This window comes from Rhinopithecus bieti, unplaced genomic scaffold (assembly GCF_001698545.2).
Source record: "Rhinopithecus bieti isolate Rb0 unplaced genomic scaffold, ASM169854v2 scaffold_25916, whole genome shotgun sequence".
Classification (NCBI taxonomy): Eukaryota; Metazoa; Chordata; class Mammalia; order Primates; family Cercopithecidae; genus Rhinopithecus; species Rhinopithecus bieti.
In genome coordinates this window covers 1-17,333 of record NW_016811604.1, presented here as the reverse complement: position 1 = coordinate 17,333, position 17,333 = coordinate 1, and positions in this window count along the sequence as shown.

The following is a 17,333-nucleotide window of genomic DNA, read 5'->3' as shown; positions in this document are numbered from 1 at the left end:
AAAAAAAAAAAAAGAAAAGAAAAAAAAAATGTAATTGTGCATCATTTTATCATGTCCCCTATGGTTCCTTTAAGAAAACAATTTTATTCAGACACCTTTTTCAGCACCTAGCACCATGTGTATGAAACACTTGGCTGACACTATCACAAGATATGAAACTGATTTTGTGTCACATTAAATTGTTGGTAGAATATGCCAAAAAATCATTCCCAGAAGCTCTGATGACTCAGACATACAACCAAGGCATAGTAGATTATTTTTTCCAACAGCTAAAATGGCACAGCCCCATGGCAGTTGTATTTTAAACATTGGGAAAAAAAAGAGGGAAGAAAGATCATTCTCTTGGCCTACTTGCTTTGAAAATATGGCACTCTTTAGAAAAATCAAATACAAAATATAAGTAGAGAAATTGATACGGGGTGCATGTTTTCAAAACTTTTGCCCAGAATAGGACTTCAAACATTTTATAGGGCATATCTGCAACGTGCAGTTGAAATGTTCATAGTTTTCATTTTAATAAAATGCAAATGCATGGATTCGTGTTAAGTAGATTCTACTGAAAACTCTGCACAATTTGCCTACTCAGTGCTGTAGAAAGCACTGCATCTTTCTGCTTTGTACTCACGCACTGTCGTCTCCCTTGTTGTAGAGGAAGCTTCTGAACAGCCTTTTCCAGCAATGAGCCTGAAAGCAAACTAAAACTCAAGTTGCCACCAAGATGACCTAGGCCTGAATACCCCCGCTGATCTTTTGTGGTTGATCAGTCACACTTGGTTCTGAAAGAGAAGAAATAACCATTTTTTCTGTCTACCGTTGGCCAATGGCCTTAGTTGCAGCTTGAACACTCTTGTGAAAGCATAAGCTCTCCCAGCTGGTTTAAATGCTGTAGGATTAATTTTCAACCTAAATAAATCTAAGTATAATTTTCTGTATCTAATAACCTAAAAAGCTGCCAGTCATCTTGTTTTCTAACCTGTTTCTCTTAGAATCTTTAAACATATTTTGATACCACAGCCATGCTGTCACTTTAAAAATAACTATGATAACTTTGGCTTGCTCATAACCTTTTTAAAATAAGCAATATTCAATCATCAGAACCAAGAAAACATGAGATTAATTTGTTAAATAAGGTTTATTTGTGCACGCTTCTGGCTCTCACAAACTAGAATCATTTACCTGTTAAAAAAACTAAGGTTGAATGCATGAAAATCAAACTTAACAATTGAAAGTAAATGATGAGATATCTTTTGTCAATATTTTTCTTTTGCATGTCATCTGGTTCTTCAAACCCCAAAAGAACAAATGCACATGAATTTATCCCTTAGTGTTTCAAGGGCATGCATTAGATTTACACTATTATTGCTGGTTGGCTCTTGGGGAATTTCAGACCCTACTCCTGAATGTGGCTTGCATGTTCAATCGCCATGGGAAGAAAACAAGAAGTAGGAACGATATTGCTCTACGGAGTTTGGCTACAACAGAAAATGTCATTACTCTGCAAAAATTAACCTAAGCCCTTTGTTCTAGGAAAACATGGCCACAATGATCAGAATCACAGAACAAATATGTCAATGTGGACAAATCTGAGTCAGCCATACAGAATGTAACAACAAAACCAAGAGTCAAAGACATTAATATGGGCCATCCCTATCCAAGCTACGCTCATGGACGAAGGGGTCCTGGGCTACAAATGGAATTCTCCCATCCTTAAGATGCCTGCATCTCTCCAATGCAGATGGTGTCTGCTGACTGGCCACAGAAGATGCCTCCCAGTACGTGAGTTACACAACTCCTCTTTTTTCCAGCTTTCCTGAATTCTAAAGAACCTGATTAAAATTAACTCCCACTGAAGATTGTGTTGACTATAGGATATCTCTTTTCTGCAACAAATAAAATACTGGCGTTGGGTTTCTTAGAAAAAAGCCTGGAGATTAATGGGATAGACTCTCCCGTATAGTCTTTATTGAGACTCCAGTATTATCTCCAGCTCTCTGTAGGATTTCAGGCATGTTACTCAGTTTATTTAATTCTCAATTACTCACAAAAGAGAAAAGCAGCCCTTGTTGGTCAGCAGCTGACCTGGCAATGTACCCTAAGCCCTGGCAATGCTGGGAGTTGGTCTGTGCCTTGTAGCTAGGTTGTGCCATTGTCCTGTTGAACATAAAAAAAAAAAAAAATCATGGAACAGCAACACCAGGCAAAATCACTGTGTGATCATGATAGAACAAGACAAAATGAAGACCACACTGTGATCATGTCTGGACACTCACACAAAAAAGGTGGTTAAAGGTGGTTATCCAAACACTCAAACATGACCAAGTGTCCACCTGTCCTGGCTGTCATCAGTGGCTGTTGTTTCTTTGCCAACCACTGCTTTAACCCATGCTTCGCTTTTCCTTCTCTTACATGAGATTGAATAAGATAACCAGTCATAGAATTGCCCACACTTCCTGATAGCATCAATTGCAAAGCCAAGCCTAGTTTCCCAGAATCCTCTGTAAATCACTTAGCACAAGTCCCAATTATCTCTTTCTTGTACTGAGACATCCCCTACGGTACATGGTACATATTCTTCCTTGTTGTAAACAGTCAACAGAGGTGGGAGGAACACCTGAGTTCATGAGTTCAAGACCAGCCTGGGCAACATAATGAAAACACACCTGTAAAAATAAAAAAGCTAAAAATTAGCCGAATGTGGTGGTGAGCAACTGAAGTACTAGTTACTCAGGAGGCTGAGGTGGGAGGATCGCTTGAGCCCAGGAGTTGGAGGCTGCAATGAGCTATGATCACACCACTGCACACCAGCATGGGGAGCACAGCAAGACCCTGTCTCTAAAATCAAACAATAATAAAATATATAGAAATACATAAAAGAGTCAATAAACCCAAGTTTATTCAAGTATAAGGGGACTCTGGTGGTATTTTTTCAAAGAAAATAAAGATAATAGTAATGGTCTCATAGGATTTTTGTAAGAGAGAGATGGGATAACAGATGCCATTTCAGAACAACATATTTGGTAGTTACAAAGTGAGTTACAAGCATGGCATTATCATTATCATACCGGTATCTGGAGAAATGTATTAGCCAAAGTTGGCATCCCTGAGTAAAACTAACAGCGTGCTAGGGTCAATGAAAATTTTCTCTTACTCTAGAGTCTAAGGGTTTCCATAGACTGTTGCAAACTCCCCAACTGTTATACAACTTGCTGGGTCATCTCACTCAGTTTTTTCAGACAATCAAGGTTTTTCTCAATTGTTGATATTTAATTGAATCAAAATATGTGACCCCCTCCCTAGTCCTAGGGATATGAGTTAACATTGCCAAAATACTATACTCTCAGGAACACTAAGCAACACCGGACAGCTCTCGCTTTTGCAGGATTCTCTCCCATATACAGGTAAATGGCACCACTCATTAAAGAAGTGGAAAAGAAGCTCTAGCATTAAGTATTTTTTTTTCACTTAAGAAGAAGTCCTGACCGATATCAACCACTAAGGCAACAAATCCAAATGGCAGGTGCCTCTGGAGAGAAACCAACTGGATTCCAATGATATCTCCAAAGATTACCAGTCAGGTTATCAATAAGAATGAACTTAAACTTTACTTTACTGTTGTAAAGGGGAATTAAAAAAACATAGCACCTTCTCTTTATATTGCTTTTGTGAACTGAATTGGGCATTGCATGTAAATATCTTAAGTAGGACTGGAGGACGGAGTGAAAGCCATCTTTTTTAATTACTTGTAGTATCAGCATAATTATAAAACATTTTAGTTCTTTAATTTTCCTAATTAGTTTGAACTATACATCATAACCCTAAAGAAAAAAGCAAAGTCTTTTTTCCTAAAGTTTCATAAATAATTTTACCATACCCCAAGCCAGCAAAAGCCATAATAAAAAGGTTTGTTAATTAGTCTGTCAGCTATACAATACACATTTTAATATTAGCAAGTATTGATCTGAAATATAATTAAAATACTTAAGCCTAAAAAAAACCCTAGTTACCACTGCAAGAATTTGCTATAGTTATGGATAAGTAGAAGGTTTTTACTTCTGTGGTGGTTCTTTTAACCTTATAGCAATTCACTGGAATTTTCTCTTTAAAAAGCTATTAATAGAAATATATTCTATTGGAAATGCTGTCTTTTGCCATTTATTGAGTTGTTTATTATCAATATAATACATTTGAACAAATTTTAGAGGTACATGTGATATGGTCCTACCTGTAAACAATATGTCATGATCCAATCAGATAACTGGGATATGCATCTTCTCAAATATTTAGCTTTTCTTTGGGTTAGGAATATTCTAATTCTTCTCTTCCAGCTATTTTGAAATATACAGTTCCACACTGCATTAACCAATCCTAGAACTTATTCCTTCTATCTAACTGCATTTTTGTACCCCTAAACCAACTTGTATTTTCTTACAATGTCAATTAGTATGTCTTGCATAGTAAATCATATTAATAGGAGAATAGCTTTGTTTTGTGTGTTTTAATTTCCTTCTCCTCTGTGTAACCAAACATCTCCAGACATTTATCTTCCTTTGGCTAAGAGAACAATATAAAAATTTGTTTTATATTGTTTCTTCCTGTTGATACCTTCTCTTTAGGTCAGGTAGACATCTCAATTCTAAGACCAAAGATCAGTTCCACTTTGGAAAATGGTTTGGTAATTACTAACCTAAGATATCCATGCCCCTTCACAGACATTCTGCAAGTTTATGTGACACATCTGATGTATGAATCCTGTCTAAAGATCTAACATTTAACAACTATAACACATGGGGCATTTATTAGATGGTGAGTACTGACTCAGATAATATTTACAGACACGTACAAGGATGTTTGATCTACAGAAACCTCCCCTGCCACAGCTTGCCATGACTTTATCTGGAAGATGACTTCCCAATGAATACCCTTATTTCTGAGTAAGAAAACATTCTAGAACTGGCTTTTTCACCCCAGAATGATTTATGTGTGCGATGTGCCACGTGTATTAATCCATTCTCATGCTGCTAATAAAGACATACCCGAGACTGGGTAATTTATAGAGGAAAGAGGTTTAATTGACTCACAGTTTCTCAGGGCTGGGGAGGCCTCAGGAAACTTACAATCATGGCAGAAGGGGAAGCAAACATATTCTTCTTCACATGGCAGCAGCAAGGAGAAATGCAGAGCAAAGGGGAGAAAAGTCCCTTATAAAACCATCAGATCTTGTGAGAACTCACTCACTATCACAAGAACAGCATTGGGGTAACTGCCCCCATGACTCAATTACCTCTCACTGGGTCCCTCCCACAACATGTGGAGATTAAGGGAACTACAATTCAAGATGAGATTTGAGGGGACCACAGCCAAACCACATCATTCTGCCCCTAGTCCCTCCCAAATCTCATGTCCTCACATTTCAAAACACAATTGTATCCTTCAAACAGTCCCCCAAAGTATTAACTCATTCCAGCAATAACTCAAAAGTCCAAGTTCAAAGTCTCATCAGAGGCAAGGTCTGCCTAAGATCCTGTACAATCAAAAGCAAGTTAGTTACTTCCAAGATACAATGGGGGTACAGGTATTGGGTAAATACACCTGTTCCAAATGTGAGAAATTCACAAAAATGAAGGGGCTACAGATCCCATGCAAGTCCGAAATCTTGCAAGGCAGCTAAATTTTAAAGCTCTAAAATTATCTCCTTTGACTTCATGTCTCACATCCAAGGTATGCTGATGCAAAAGGTGGACTCCGACGGCCTTGGGAGCTCCGCCCCCATGACTTTGCTGGGTAAATTCCCCTGCCCCCAGTTGCTTTCATGGGCTGGCATTGTCTGTGGCTTTTCCAAGCTCATGATGCAAGCTGTTAGTGGCTCTACCATTCTGGGGTCTGGAGGACGGTGGCCCTCTTCTCACAGCTCCACCTGGCAGTACCCCAGTGGAGATTCTGTGGAGGGGCTCCAACCCCACATTCCCCTTCCACCAGATACCCTAAATCTTCTCTCTCAAGTTTAAAGTTCCACATATCTCTAGGGCAGGGGTAAAATGCCTCCAGTCTCTTTGGTAAAACATAGCAAAAGTCACCTGTATTCTGGTTCCCAAAAAATTACCCATATCCATCTGAGACCACCTCAGCCTGGACTTCATTGTCCATATCACTATCAGCATTTTGGTCAAGGCCATTCAACAAGTCTCTAGGAAGTTCCAAACTTTCCCACATCTCCTTGTCTTCTGAGCCCTTCAAACTGTTCCAACTGGGTAACTGCCTGTTACCCAGTTCCAAAGTCACTTCCACATTTTTGGGTATCTTTACAGCAGCACCCCACTCTCAGTAGCAATTTCCATTATCATGCTACTAATAAAGACATACCCGAGAGTGGGTAATGTATAAAGGAAAAAAAGTTTGACTCACAGTTCAGCATGGCTGGGGAGTCCTCAGGAAACTTACAATCGTGGCGGAAGGGGAAGCAAACATGTCCTTCTTCACATGGTGGTAGCAAGGAGAAGTGCCGAGCAAAAGGAGGAAAAGCCCCTTACACAACCATCTGATCTCATGAGAACTCACTATCATGAGAAAATCATGAGGGTAACCAACACAAGATTCAATTACTTCCCACTGGCTCCCTCCCATGACACATGAGGCTTTTGGGAACTACAGTTCAAGATGACATTTGGGTGGGGACACAGCCAAACCATATCACCATGCCATCTAGTAAAATGGTCAGGCACTTTTAGACATACAAAATTGGCTATGTAAACTGTATAAACCAAGTCAATGGAGTAAAAATAAAAGAGAATCTGTGTTTGGTGTAGAATAAGTAGAAATATGTGAGGTTCAATCAACATGCTTACTAAGAAATAGCATAATTTAAATTACTTCTTGTGACGCTTAGAAAGAGACACATTTTTAGAGCAAATCACTGACTTATAAACCACTATCATAGACAATTGCTGGAAGAAAATTTTTCACCTGCAGAATGAAGTGTGTTCATGAAATGTACACCTATTGGTTTTAGATCAGTGGGGTTTGAAATAAAAGCATTTAATTTTTCAATTTTAAAACTATCATGTTGTGGACCATTTCAGAAAAAACTAGAAGACCTGAGAGCCTGGGAGCTCATCAGAGTCATGCTTTAAAAAAAAAAAAATATGGAAACCACTAAGTGTACATTCACCATCAAATCCTGCCTGAACTCTTGGGAAGGTCAATCAGCTACTAATAAAACTTTGTTGCAAACCAGAACTCTATAAAGAAATAAAGGAAAAATCCAAGGTAGAATACATTGATTTGATTTTCTAATAGTAGAAACATTTAAACATCACTGTTGTTGTGTTTTAATCTCATTTGAAAACAAACGCAAATTTGACAACATGAGCACTCACCACTAAGGTGATTAAATATTAGAATATATCTAATTTGTTACCTAAGAAACTTGAAAGGAACTAGTAGAATCTCTCTTTAATTCCCATGTTAGGGTGGAAGCTCCCCTAAAACCAGGAAACATGTGCAATGACTTCCTGTAGGGGGTGCACGGCAACACATTCAAGCTAATGTAGAAGATATTTGAGGTCGAGGTATGGAAAAATACTGAGGCGTGGTGTGCATGTTGTTTGTGCATGAGACTATAACTCCTTGTCCCTGAAAACAGGACAGGGAGTAGTATGTGTGATAAATAGTGCTGAACACAGCCTCCTAAGAACGTGGTTTGAGTGTTTTTAACAAGGTCATACATGCCTCCTGACCCGACCGCAAACAGCCACCTGGTGGATGTCTTTTGTTCATCTGAATTGTAGTTTAAACAAGCTCTCTCAATAAATATTCGGGTGGATGGATCTTGGGGTGGCACTCTCTCAGAAGAGCTGTTCCCTGCCCCGTTCAGCTGGAATTGTCTGAGTACTTCATTTTCAGCGTTCACTGCAGCTATAAGCTGCACTTGCCTGTTTACGTCTGAGCTCAAAAGACATTCATTAAATCAATAAAAGAGATTTAAAATAATTAAACGTTTTTGAACTTCCATACAAACGTGCCTCTTACATACCTAAAATAAATACAAAACAGATAGGGACAGGAGGCAGGGAAATTCTGGGCAGAAGAGAATGGGTTCCCGGTGAGAGCCCCGCCCTCAAGCCAAAAAGTATGCAACCACGGCCCAAAGTGAGAATTTACATTCCTGTTTTCCCACTCAACTGTTGCCTTTTCCAAAACCACCCATGGCCTGCCCTGCACCACATCCTGTGTCCATAAAAACTCCAGGCATAGCTTGGAGAGGGGAGAAGCAGTTGGACATTGGAGATTATGGTTGGACATCAGACAGAAGTGGCTTGACTTCAGAGGGACAGCTTGATGGCATAGCTTTGGAGAGGATTCTGGCCGGGGATAACGAGACTCCTGGGGAAGATTATCTTCCCACTCCATCCCGTTTTCAGTTCCCCTTCCTGCTGAGAGCTACTTTCACCAGCAATAAAATCCCCTGCATTTACCATCTTCAATTTGTTCATGTGACCTCATTCCTCCTGGACTGGAGGTGGCTGTTTGCGGTCGGGTCAGGAGGCATGTATGACATCCTCATTCCTGTTGCGGGATCAAGAGGACCAGAGAGAGACCTTGGGGTGTATACAGGAGGATATCTTTATTACTGAGTGCACTCTGACCCAGTAGACTCAATGTCCAACGACTGGGACTGGAACAAAGACAGCACTTGACTTTCATACACACTTTACAAAAGGGGGTGGGTTAGCTTGAAGCAAGCTTACAGTGGCGTGAAAGCGGGGATACAGAGGCAGGACAAACTCAGGACTGCACATGACCATTGCCAAGCAACCCTGATGTCTGTTATCTAGGTTTTGCTCTAAAGTGCCTTGCACTGGTTTATTTCATAACCTTCACTACGGTGCCCAGGTAGCTATAGTTCAGGCCTAATCAGGCTTCTCACGACCTTCATTGTACTTTTTGGATAAAACACAATACTTGAAGTCACTAGTTACAGAGAACAGGAATCTATAAACTCATTCCATAAAACAAAGGAAAATTTGTTTTTCTTCTTCCTATGTTGAGGGAGTGCTGGGAGAGTCTCCAGAGCACATCAGATAATATTATCTATTATCACTTTTCCTGGGTCTGGGCTGTGCCTGTTGCTGCCTCTGGGACAAGTCAGCCTAATACAGGAAAATTTATTTCTCTTTCTTTTTAATTTTATTTTTCTTTAATTTCCCTCCTCAGGACAAGAACTTGGGTGCCATGAATATGGGTGCAAAAGGCTGTCACACTGACCCTCCACTGAGCTGTTAACACTTACGCTGTCCACGGATGGCAAAGCCAAACAGGCAGTGTAACACTTCCTCTGGGGCTTCAGCGGTTGCAGGCTACCCTCTACTAGATGCTGCCGTGGGGCTGGTATGAAGTTCATTCTTGCTGGAGCCCAAAATTGCTCGCCCTGGCTCCTGTACCTGCTCACTTGTGCTTCCCCTCCCACAAGGGGTGGAGCAGCGAGTGAGCAGAGTTCACCCCTGCTGGCCCAGAAGCAGCCGGCTACTTCCAGCACCAGTGCACTCCAGTTCCCACCCGTGAAGGGGTCAGGGAAATACCCTGTTTCACTAAGAAACTTGTAAAGAAGTAGTAGGGTCTTTGTTTATTTCCCATGTTGAGGTAGACGTTCCCTAAAAACAAGAAACAAGTGTAACAAGTTGTCTGTTTACATCTGACCTCAAAAGACATTTATTAAATGAATGAAAGGAGATTTAAAATCATTTAATGTTTTTGAACTCCTACACAAATGTGCCCCTTGCATATGTAAAATAAATACAAAATCACATTTATTAATTATGAATTTTGTGTCCCTTTGTGATCCTATGCTCTGTCATTTTACAACTACATTTAAAAGATAAAACACAACTTAAGGGAAAAATGAAAATAAAACTTGTCCTCATACACTAGATGTTTCTCAAATGGATACTACCTCTTTTGATGACAGCAAGAGTGTCTGTACTCACAAACAGCAATATGTTAAGCACATCGTCTATTCACAGAAATAGTACAAGTTACAGAGAGGAAATGAAAATAAAATGTTTCATTTGATAGGAATGGTGAAGCAGGAAATGAGAAGAGTAGAAAATGAACAAAGGCGTGCTTTTCTTTTTCTATCTCTAAACATTAAGCGATGCCAATTTGTTATTTTCTTCTTGGAACTGCATGGGTAGGGTTTTGGAAACCGGAAACTGCTGAATCAAATAAGGTTCTTGGCTTATGCACTTCTAACCCTGTTTCCCCCATTCCCTGGGGCTTCAAGATCATTCACACAAAAGGCATGCTTTTGAATATTAGGTAATACTTTCTCCTGCTGGTAATTTGCTCTGCAGATTGTAATGCTTCACGTTCCTAAGAATTGACAGAATGTTGCTCTTTAGGGGTAAATGTAGCCCACTGAGAAGAGGGTCAAGATGAAGGATCAGGATTCAATTAGATGTTTCAGAATTTATATGAGATATTATCCCATGTGCCTATCAATATTGCAATCCAGCAAGAAAACAACACTTGGTTAGATGTTTCTGGAACTGCACTAGTTTACTTATCCTGATATCACAAGATAAGTGCTTTTTTTCAATTATATTTTACCTTCAGATTATTTGGAAAAACTAAAACAAATTCAAACAAAACAAAACAAACTACAAAAGTGAGACAAGGCAGTGAATGGGGATTCTGTCGTAGTGCAGATCCCGGGGACTCTCTTACTGGCATGATGAACGGTTAATAGCTCTGCTGCATTGCGGAAGTAAAATGCATTCCTCCAAAAAAATGGACCAATGAAGACATAGCTTGGGCCTTTAAAGTCATGTCAAGCAATGGTTGAAACTACAAGGGATACATGCAATCTGAGTGCCAACTGTCATCAATACAACAAAGACATTTGAGATGAGGATGTGTCCCTGAGTGGCATTTAGCTTCCTCCCAGAGAAGTGAGCCTTTGGCTGTCTGCATCGGAACCGTCAACACACAGCCCTAGGTGGTCCTCACTACCCAGCTGTTGGGACTCAGAAACCCATACTCCAAACTATGGTACTTTGATGTGCTGAACTGAAGAAGAAGCCTCAAGGTCTCTCTCATCTTCTCCCACTCCCTCTTGTCAACCCTCTGTGACCCCCAAAGCACAGGAGGAAGTCGTCTTCTGAAGCTGTTTATCTGCCTAATGTCTGGATCCATCAAAGAAAAAAACAATGACCTCTGGTCCCTTCCCCGAGATTCTAGTAACTGAACTCATGTCGCAGGAAGAAAGACTGAAGTCTGTCAACACACTTGGACAGACTTTTGTGACAAACCACTGTCTGCTCTGCAAGCCCAACAGACTTTGTTCTAAGCCACTGTATGTTCTTCAAGCCCACTTAATTCCCCTAAAAATCATTTACTGTTCCCCTAAGTATCATCCAGGAGTCCTCACCTCCCTTTCCTCTAGGAAGTAGAGTATATAAGCATATCTACCCCATTAAGTTATGGGGTAATCATTCTCCTACTCCTTCCTGCCAAGCTATCCACATTAAAGGAAATTTGCACGCCTTTTCTTCAATTATTCTGCCTTTTAAAGTTGATTTTCAGTGAACCCTCAGAGGGGAAAAGGGAAGTTTCTACTAGGTGCCTACACAGCCAACAGTTTTGATTAAATCTTATAGGATAGATTTTTGCACAGTGTTCAAGCCGGAGCCAGGAACAAAGCACAGGTTCTATGAGTTAATAATGATGAGAAAATAACTCAAGTCTAAGGGGTGAAAATAGGAAAACCTGTCACCTTAATACAGTGTGTATTTTCCACAGTGGGAAGGAAAAAGTGTGGGCAGATATCTAATAGTTGCACATGCAGCTGAAAATATAAAGTAATCTAAATACCAGATCCAAATGCCAGATAAACAATTCTTGCAGTAAAAATCATCCACTAATAGTCCCAAATTTTATTATAAACCAAGTAAATGTAAGTAATGTATTGGCATGTGGTTTAAAAGTGAATAATTTGCGCAGATGTGAATAATACACTTAAAGTTAGAAAACTAGACCAAAATTAGACATCAAACATCTTCATCATCCTAAAAACAATTTTATCTTCCCAAATGTACTTCATCTCAAACGAGCTATTTTACCCACCTCTCTTCAGCATGGGGCTTATCTGTGGTCTTGTAACTAGAAATTATATGGCATTAAAGAAGATTACCAACTTTATCTTTCCCTTCTCTGTTAAAAGTCATCATTTTTAAGTAATTATAATAAAAGATGAAAATGAATGACATTTTGAAACATGTCAAACAGCAGCATATGTTGGCAGAGATGCTGAGAAAAGGGTGCAGTTATACACTGTTGGTGGGAAGGTAAATTAATACAACCTCTATGGAAAACAGTATGGAGATTCCCCAAATGACTTAATAGAAGTACCATTTAGCCCAGCAATCCCACTTATGGGTTTCTACTCAAAGGAAAAGAAATGGTTCTGTCAAAAAGACACCTCCACTCATATGTTGATCACTACACTAATCACAACAGCAAAGTCATGAAATCAACTTAAGTGTCCCTCAACAGATGACTGGATATATAAATGTTTATATATGTCACGGTTTATATATCCATGGAATACAACTCAGTAGTAGTCATAAAAAAGAATGAAATTATGTCTTTTGCAGCAACATGAATGAAACTGGGTAGAGGCCACTATCCTAAGTGAAATAACTCAGAAAGTCCAATACCCATGTTCTTACTTATAAGTGGGGGCTAAACAACAGGTACACGTTAACATACAGAGTGGAATAATAGACACTGGAGACTATAAAATGTGAGGAGGTGGAAACAGGAAGAAGGGGCATGAAGGATGAATACTACCTACTGGATATCGGTTCCACTATTCAGGTGATGGGTACACTAAAAGCCCAGACACCACCACTATGAATATACCCATATAACAAAACTGAATTTGTCACACCCGTAAATTTATAAACATTTTTTAAGCAAAAAATAAAAGGCAAATAAAAGCGTGTTTGCTTAAAACATGTTATTATTTTGTTCTTAATTTTATTTCTTAAAACATGTATTTTGTTAGTAAGTATATATATTTGCTAACAAAATAGTGGAAGCAAATACAAAATATACCATGTAGCTGTGAGCCCAGGGCCCTGTAAGGGACATGCTTGCATCATGCAATTTCTGACCATATGACAAATGGAATGGATAGAAGCTAGATACATATAGAATTTTCTCCTTTCTGCAAGTTCACAGTTTCAAAGAAATTTCTTAAAGTCTTTCCCTGGTCGAAAGCATGGAAATTTAATTATCAGCTCAAGTTTGCTCTGAGATCAAATGGAGACACTGGGGTTGTGAACAGTCAAATCCTAAGCTAAAATGCCTCTGAAAGTAACAGATAAGGAAGAAGAGAGCCCTGGGAACAGTTTAGTCTTCCATGTCAGGATGCTGAGGGGTACATTGACATGTTTTGTTTGATTGTTGTTTAGTTTGTTTATATAACCCTTTCAGGACCTTTTCTACACTTTTAAAGAGAGCATCCCAGTGAAGTATGTGACAACTTCAGACTTTATTTTTCTTCTATTTAAGATGAAATTCACATAACATAAAGTGAACCATTTTAAAGTGTACTGTTCTGTTCGATGGCATTTAGTACATTCGCATTTTTGTGAATCTGTCTTTAGAAATTTTTCATGTTCACAAACTGAAACTCTGTAACCATGACACGCTAATTCCCTATAGTCCTGTTCCAAGCACCAGCAACCGCTAATCTACTTTCTGTCTCTGTGAATTGAATCCAAATATCCATCAAATGAAAAATAGATAAACATAATAGAATATGGTCTATCATACAATGGAATAGTATCCAGCCATAAACCAGCATACAGTACTGATTAATACATGCTACAATGTGGATGAACCTTGTAAACCTTGTAAACATTTTATTAGGAGAAAGAAACGTGATACAGAGTGTATGATTTCACTTATATGAAATATAAGATTATGTGAATACATAGAGATGGGTTTTTAAAAGTTACTTTATTTCTGCCACTCAAATATTACCATGTCCATTCCAATACTGCAGGATATGCGATACTGAACATGCTCTAACATGGTGACGTTACAAAGAGTCAATTAAATCACAGATACCATAATGATTTATTTTATTGTGATACAATACAGATAATATGAAATTGATCATTTTAACTAGTTTTTTGGTGTATAATTGAGTGGCCTTAAGAACAGTCACATTATTGTCCAGCTGTCCCCATCATCCGTCTCCAGAACATTTTATACCTTTCCAAACTGAAACTCTATCCATCAGGAAATAATTTTCCATTCTCTTTACCTCCCAGCCCCACACAAACACCATTCAACTTTTTGCCTCTGTGAATTTGACAACTCTGCGTCCTCATATTGGTAAAATCATACAGCATTTGTCCTTTTGTGACTAGCTTGTAGCTTAGTTCTCTTAGAATGATGTCCTCAAGTTTTGTTTATGTTGTAGCATTTATCAGAATTTCCTTTCTTTTAGGGCTGAATAATACTCCATTTCAGCAGTGTGTCTCTGTGTGTGTGTGTACACTTTTTTATCCATTCATCCATCAATGGACAGTTGGCTATTTCAAAAGTTCAGTTTTTAGCTATTGTGGATAACATGGTTAAGGACTGCATCTCTTTGAATTCCTGCTTTCAATTCTTTGGAGTATGTACCCAGAAGTAGAATTGTTGGATCACAGATGGTAGTTTTATGTTTATTTTTTTTAGGAACAGCCAAAGGGTTTTCCACAATGACTGTACCATTTTACATTCCCACCAGCAATGTGAAAGAGTTCCAGTTTCTCCACATCTCTATCACAACGTCTTATTTTACATTTACTTTATTAACAGCCATCCTAATGGATATGATTTCCATGAACTGAAAACATGATTTCTTGTGCATTACTGAGAATGTCAACAATTGAGATTTTCACTGTACTCGCCCAGGCTCCCAAGACTCAACAATGAACAAAACAAACAACAATTCATGCCCCTGAAGGGCTGACATTCTGGTGGGTGGGTATTGATCGGAAGAAAAGCAATTGAGTTGCAGTACAATTGTGGCCAAGATGGTCATAAATTTGATTGGAAACTGGATCCACTTCTGCCACTGTCAAGTTTTGTGACCCTGACCACAAGCCTTCATTTCTTCATTTGTCAAATGTGGTTGGTCGTCCAGGCCCATGGGAACATGTATGAAGACATAAACTACTTTCACAACACTGGGGGCCCCTATTTCAGCCAGATTCAAGAGAATCTGCTCTCTGTTCACAGAATGAACACATCTAAATCATAACTCTCTATCCTCCATTTTTCTTCTGTTTTGTCTCTCTTACATTTTCTGTTTAGCTTCTATGGTGATTTGAACTTGAGGCTCAGTTTCAAATGCATTCCATGTCCAGTTATTCCAATGAGATGGAGAATCACAAAGTGAAGCAAGTGGGATATATTTCTAACCATGAATAAGAGGTTGAAATGTCATGTTCTGATTAAGAGCAGTCAATTAGGGCTAATTTCCCGTAGGAGTACAGGTAAATATTATCTTGCCTATAACTTGCAGGTGAGTGACTACAAAACTTGCATTTATCTAGCAACCTTCAGTACCATTGTGCTGACTGCTGAGATCAGGAAATATCTCTTTGCTGCCTAGTTAGTGTTGTTCTCATTAATTCGGGGGTGGGAGTGGGGGTGCTTCCTGCTTCTAGACCCCTACCTTTAGACCTCCTGGATCTCCTCTATGAACCTGCAATTTAAAATGGTAGCCCCTAGCTCAATCGGCCTCCAGGACTCTAACAAAGACCCTTCCATCTGTTATAATTGATGAATGGGTCCGTAGTTTAGTGATCCTACTGCCTTCTGTATTAAGTATTTGAATTATACTTTTTGGACAATACGAATATATCAAAGTTCTTTTATTTTTTATTTTTATTGATTGATTGATTGATTGATTGATTGTGTGGACAGAGTCTTGCTCTGTCGCCCAGGGTGGAGTGCAGCAGTGGTACAATCTCAGCTCATAGCAACCTCCGCCTCCCAGGCTCCAGAGATTCTTGGGTCTTAGCCTCCCAAGCAGCTGGGATTACATGTTTTCACACCATGCCCAGCTAATTTTTGTATTCATAGTTGAGATGGGGTATTGCCATGTTGGCCAGACTGGTCTCAAATTCCTGGCCTCAAATGATCCACCTCCCATAGCCTCCCAACGTGCTGGGATAACAGGCCTGAGTCACTGTGCCCAGTCTCAAATATCTTTTTCTACATCAATTTAGGGATTACTCATTTCGAATCGCAGTAATCTCTATTTACCAAACAACAAGAAGAAGGTTTCAAATTTGAACTTCAAATGAATAAGCTCAGGATAAATTACAGGCAAGCACTACTAACTTCCTATCACTGGTATATTCGAAAGTTAAATGAAAATTCCACTGCAAATCAAAGAATAGTAAATGGGACTCATTAATAATATCCTATTTGTACTCTTCCATCCATATCTTAAAAGTGTTTAATAATCTATTAATCTATACTTGCACCAGAACTATTATTCTGCAATATAAAGTATCTCAGAGTCAAAAGACTCTCTTAAATATGATAATAAAAAAGAAAGAAGTTTTGGTACTATAAAAACTTGCTGTTAATCTTACCCACAAGATACTTTATATTTAAACCAATAAGCTTGCCAACCTGTGGCAAATGAGAGCATTCATGCTGGCCAAAAGTAAGGCAAGTTTATTTCTATTCAAATGAATGAATCTCTACCAATACTCAACAGCTCAAATTCAGAAATATATATATATACATACACACACACATATGTATCTGCTTCTACAGTAGGAATTTCTGGCATCATCCTAGTAAAATTTTTAAAAGTCTATAGAACTTCTCTATAATGGCCATTTTTATTTTCATCAGTCAAACACTGCTGGAGATGCAATAAGATGATATCATGTGAAAGAAAAATATCTCTCCCGCCGACCAGTGAATTAAGATCTCATGAGGTTTAGGTATAATTTTTCTCCACCTAGGTCCTGTAATCCATGGCCTAAAGTTGGATCTCACGAGAATATAGGTCCTACCACCAGTAGAGGTCAAGGCAGCGTTAACACCATCTTCTGTAGAACACCTGACTTGTTCGAACGTTACGTAATCTTTACTCACCGGTCTTTAAAACCAGGAAAGGATGTTACATGATCTTTTCATGGTACCGTGGGGTGAAGAGAAAGTAAAAACAAAAAATAACACCATCTCACAAATCTTGGGTTCTGGCAAATCAGATATGTTCTAAAGAGAAGGCTATGAAACAGTTGAGTTTGGAA